Below are 5,441 nucleotides of genomic sequence, written 5' to 3' on the forward strand. Positions count from 1 at the left end.
TTAAAAGAAAATACACTAAACAATAACATGCATTGGTAATACCAGAACTAGGAGCAGGCAACGTTCCTGTTTTCTAAAAGGGAGATAAATCGTCTACATGCAACTACAGGCCAATCTGTTTGACATCAGTTAGTAAAATGCTTGAATCAATAATAGCTAATAGAATCAGAGATCGCATCGAGAGAGATAATTTGATTCGTGACTCGCATCATGGTTTCTCCAAGGGTAAGTCACGTGTGATTAATCTATTTTTTTACACTGAAGTATACAAGGCGTCAGATAACAATGATAGTTACAATGTTATTTACCTTGACTTTAGCAAAGCATTCGACAAGGTGCCCCACCAGAGACTACTAGATAAAGTCAAAGCCCATGCCATAGGAGGAAAAGTGTTTGAATGGATAAGAGTTTGGATCAGTGACAGAAAACAGTGGGTCACCATTAATGGTGTCAAATCCAAATGGGCAAGTGTTTCTAGTTTAGTTCCCCAGGGTTCGGTTTTGGGTCCCTTATTGTTCATTATATACATAAATGGCTTGGACAATGGAATTGATAGTGATTTTAGTAAATTTGTGGACAACACCAAAATAGGACGCCTAATTAGGTCAGGAGACGACGCCGAGATTCTGTAGGATGATCTTAACAAATTATTCACATGGTCGGTGAAATGGCAAATGGACTTCAATATCTCAAAGTGCAGCGTGTTAAACGTAGGGCTACACAACCCCGAAAGCAGATATAGCTTAGATAACACGTTTTTAGAGAAAATTGAGTGCGAGTTCTAGTGAGTCCTGACCTTAAATCCAGGAAACAGTGCATTAGCGCCAGGAATAAAGCTAACAGAGCATTAGGTTTCATTGCTTGGACGATTACGAATAGCGTTAGACCCATCCTTGACTATGCGGTACAGTTTTGGTCTCCGTCCTATAGAATGGACATCAATTCACTAGAATCAGTACAGAGGAGAATGACCAAAATGATACATGGGCTCAGAAATTTATCTTACGAGGAGAGGCTTAGGCACCTTAACTTACACTCTCTGGAAAGATGCAGAGTGCAGGGTCATCTAATAGAGGTGTTCAAGTGGATCAAAGGCTTTAACAAGGACGCAAACAAGGCAATCATATTAAGACAACAGGACAGGACTTGTTGCATTAATGAATTCAGATTGGACAAATTTATATTTAAGAAGGAAATGGGTAAGAACTTGTTTAGTAATAGGATGGTCAACGAATGCAATAAACTTAGTAACCATGTAGTGAGTTCTGAAACTATCGGTTGTTTCAAGAAACGGTTTGACAGCTTTATGGATGGAGATGACAGGTGGTAATGGACATGGAAGTGCCTAGTACACTAATATATGGAATAGCTTAGAAGGTGATACAGCCTAAACTCTTATAAAGTAAGAGCTTGGGCTATATTGCCTCCTAAGCTATTCCACATATTAATGCATCTATATGGAAAACGTTATTTCTGCACATTTTTCAGACTTGTGGTCTTATTCTACTCCCATTATTTCTTAAAACCTTCCCATCTTTAATCGGGAGATCTCTTCTGTCAGTGCAATCTATTCCCACTATACCCGTTGCACTGAGATCTGGCCGTTAGGGCGGAGCACTGGGAGTTCCCCTGTGGTGTGGCCACATATAATTATTCTATAATTTCATTTTATTTTGTAATTCTATTTTATAATTTTATATAATGTTGCCTCATATGATTATTATTATAATTTTTGTCACACACCACCACTGAGGTAAAAATCAAAGCAATGTTTTCTATACAAAGGTTTCGTTTTCCTTAAGTCTAGATATGGCATATGTGCATGAAGAGCGACGTTGCCGCTACAACTAATCTATTGCCCCGCCCCCCCTCACACTGCATTCAGAAAACATTACATCCACATGCACGTTCTCGCCATGGATACCCACATGTGGCAACACCGGGAAATCTCCTAGCCCCGCCTTATCGGTCATTTCTCCTTGCGCTGACTATAGTGACCTTGTAACATTACGTGAATGTTACTTGCGCTTAGGTGCCGAGGGAGTGAAGGAGACTGGTGAGTTTGGTTGCTTTATTCTGGTTAGCGCGAGTGTCGACCTAGGCTGGGTCGACGCGGGCAGGGCTCAGAGCCCTGCCCTAAACCACAAAGGTGACCGCGAGCCTCGGTCGGGCACTGCTGGGTACAAGTGCTGAAAGGAACTGGCCTGGGACACCAAACCTGGCATCTTTATATAGGCCTCATGCGTACGCTAAAGTAGCACACGACCCAATCCTGACCGAAACATGGCTCGGCAGGGCTTAGGTTGTGCTTTCAAGAGGATACAAATGCATGTAGTACAGGCGTACTATAGACTTAACTTACACACAATTAATATAAGGCCGAAGGCCAGCTACATCTACACATTATATCCTTTCCTGGTCCATCCCATTTCTGCGGCGGCGATGCTATAAGCCAAAATACCGCGTCGAAGCACATGTGGGGGGCTTGTCCACCACAACCTGAACACTATGATCAAATCACCTCTTTCCCTTCGCTCCTTCAAAGTTGGCAGACCTACTGCTTTTAGTCTTTCTTTGTATGGTTTATCTTCCAGGTTGTGGACCAGTTTCATTACTGCCCTTTGTATTATCTCGATCTTGCTCATGTCTTTCATTCCGTGTGGGGACTATACTCATAGACGAATCAGGATTTCAATGAGTTTTTTCGTCATCACTTCATCCATGTAAAGGAACGTCACTTTAATGGTGTGCATCAGTCTGTATGTCTCTGCCACAATCCTCCTGATATGTATGTCCATTGACAGGTTGTCTTTTATTTTATCAACACTCCTAAGTTTTTCTGCCCTTATGCTTTTGTAACGGGTTACTTTCCATAGAAGAGGTTAAGAATAGTCTGATTTTATACACTTCTCTCGGGGCTCTAGGGTTGCCAACGCTGTTAAGCTACAATAAAGACATAAAAACTTTATTGATATCTATTTAAGTGACTACAGATCATAATAGATGCCAATATTAAATGCAGTTCAAAATTACATTTCTCTTACCTAAATGAAAATACGAAAACAAGAATGAGAAGACATTTATTTTACCTTCATCAGAGGATTCTAATACTTAAAACTATATTTACCCTGGCTTTTTGCTGCCCTCAGAAAATTTGTATCATCTTTGCTGTTTTTAGCAAATTCCAAACAACTATCTTTTATGTTAAAATGTATGAGAAGTTCATTTTTAATTAATTCAACAGAGTATCAATTCCTTTCATCTCACCATTAAACCAAGAACTCTCTCACAATAAGATCATATTCCAGGAATTGATGGTACAAAATAAAACTATTTTGAAAACATTGATACATTTAAAGTGCGTAGATTTAAAACTAAAATACCACTTTCAGGTTGTTGTTTTTGAGTTTATGAAGAGTTCAGAGCTTTGGCTAGTGTCGAAGTTTCTTTGAATTAATACCGCTTTATCAAAAAGTTCATCCATCTTCAATTTAAGCTTTCCTTCTAGCTTCAAATGTTCTACTACTTCTACAAATTTCTGAAACTTTGAGAAATGATTGGCCTAAGAAGCTTAGGTTTGATAATTTGCCGAGTGTTGAATTTCATCGAAATCTATTCCGTTTTTCCAAATATCTGTTAATAACATGAAATATTGGCACTACTATTACAACTTTTCTCTCATAGATTTCACTGTTCTTCTGGAATTTACAAACAAATTACGGCTCGAGTTTGTGAAGGGTCTCATCATCACATTGTTGTATAAATTCGACATGTCTGTTTTGGTTCTTCGTGAGTTCATTTGATAAGCGGAAGTATTGCCTTTCCAAACGTTCAACGGCACCTCCTTTCTTTCTCTATTGTTTTTCTTTTCTTTTTTCTTGGTGGTAGTTCTCATATTTTGTAACATAGTTTACGAATTTCTGGTTTTTTCCCAATATGAGTGCCTTTTCTTTTAATGGAAAATTGAGTTATACATATGTGGTGTGAGCGTGAGTGTGTATGGCGCGGATGGGGACGGACGGTTGGCACCCCCTCCCCCTCTCTGGGAGGGGGGGAGAAGGGGTCAAAGGGCATGAGCGCTGGTACCCCCTTCCCACCCGAATGCGGGGGGGGGGGGGGCCTCGCGTTGGCTTGGGTGGCACAGTGCCGAACAAGGACCGCGCGTGGGTGGTGGTGAATGCGAGTGTGAGTGGAGTGTACAGTACCCGGAAAGGGGGATACGATAAGCTAGCATTAATGGTTAGGAGGTAGGGAATTAGGCTAGAGAAGTGGAGAGTTAAGTGCCGCAAAGGAATGTAAGGGCCCACCCAGGAGCGACTGAAACCGAAGACGTCATCGACGCACAAGTAAGTACTTTGAATCACAAGCTATCTAGGCACCGCAAAAATGACTACGGCCGCAAGTGGAAACGGGCCGTCAATGTCCGGACCTGAGAGTGAAAAAGAACCGTTCAAGGTGAATAGTGTCACCTTAAGGCCGTTTGACGGGACAGGAGATGTCTCCGTGTGGCTAACAAAGGCAGCCTTGGTCGCGCGGCTAACGGGAGTGAGGGATGTGGCGAGTTACATCGCGCTAAATTTAGAGGGCGCGGCTTTATCCGTCTACATGGAGATGACAACCGAAGATCAAAAGGAAGTGGAAAAGGTGAAGGAGAGGTTACAGGGAGTTTTTGGCGAGAGTCCCTTCGAAGCATACTGCAAACTACGGCGAATGCGGTGGACGGGAGAACAGGTTGACGTGTTCGCAAATGACATTAGGCGATTGGCAGGCCTAATTAATCTCGAAGGCAACTCCCTGGAGATGGTAGTGAGGATGGCTTTCGTGAATGGGTTTCCGGATTACATATCGACTGGGCTGCAGGCGATGGAAAATGCAGCAAAGGCAAACATGAGCGAACTTATAGCCCGCGCCAGGCTCCTGACCAAGGCTAAGGATGAAGGGCCGATGGTGGCCGTGGCCAACGAACAGACACAAAGAGAAGGCGCGCGGGTGAGAGAGGCCACGAACCGAGAAGGGAGAACGGGTGAGCTCGGGGGTGACTACAACAGATGGCGCGGGCTGTCGAGGGTCCGTTGTTACGAGTGCCGGAGACTGGGTCACCTGGCAAGGGACTGTAAGGAGGTAGAGCTTATCTGTTACTCGTGCAATCAGCCAGGGCACATGGCCCGAAATTGCAGTCAGGGAAACGGGACATCGGCGGCCACTATGCGAGGGGCCGCCGAGGAAGTGTAAGGACACCGTTCAGTCGTATGCCGATCGTGGATATTTGGGTGCGAGGGAGACGCGCGAGGGCACTGATAGACTCCGGCTGTTCAACCACGATTGTGAGGACCGATATAGTTCAAGAGTTCAGACGGGGAGATGTGGCCCTGACAACAGTCGACGGGAGAGAGACGATATGCGATGGCGACCAGGAAATTGAAATGATGGTGGAGGGTATC

Source organism: Oratosquilla oratoria, chromosome 22 (assembly GCF_046742065.1).
Source record: "Oratosquilla oratoria isolate Oo_2021 chromosome 22, ASM4674206v1, whole genome shotgun sequence".
Taxonomy (NCBI): domain Eukaryota; kingdom Metazoa; phylum Arthropoda; class Malacostraca; order Stomatopoda; family Squillidae; genus Oratosquilla; species Oratosquilla oratoria.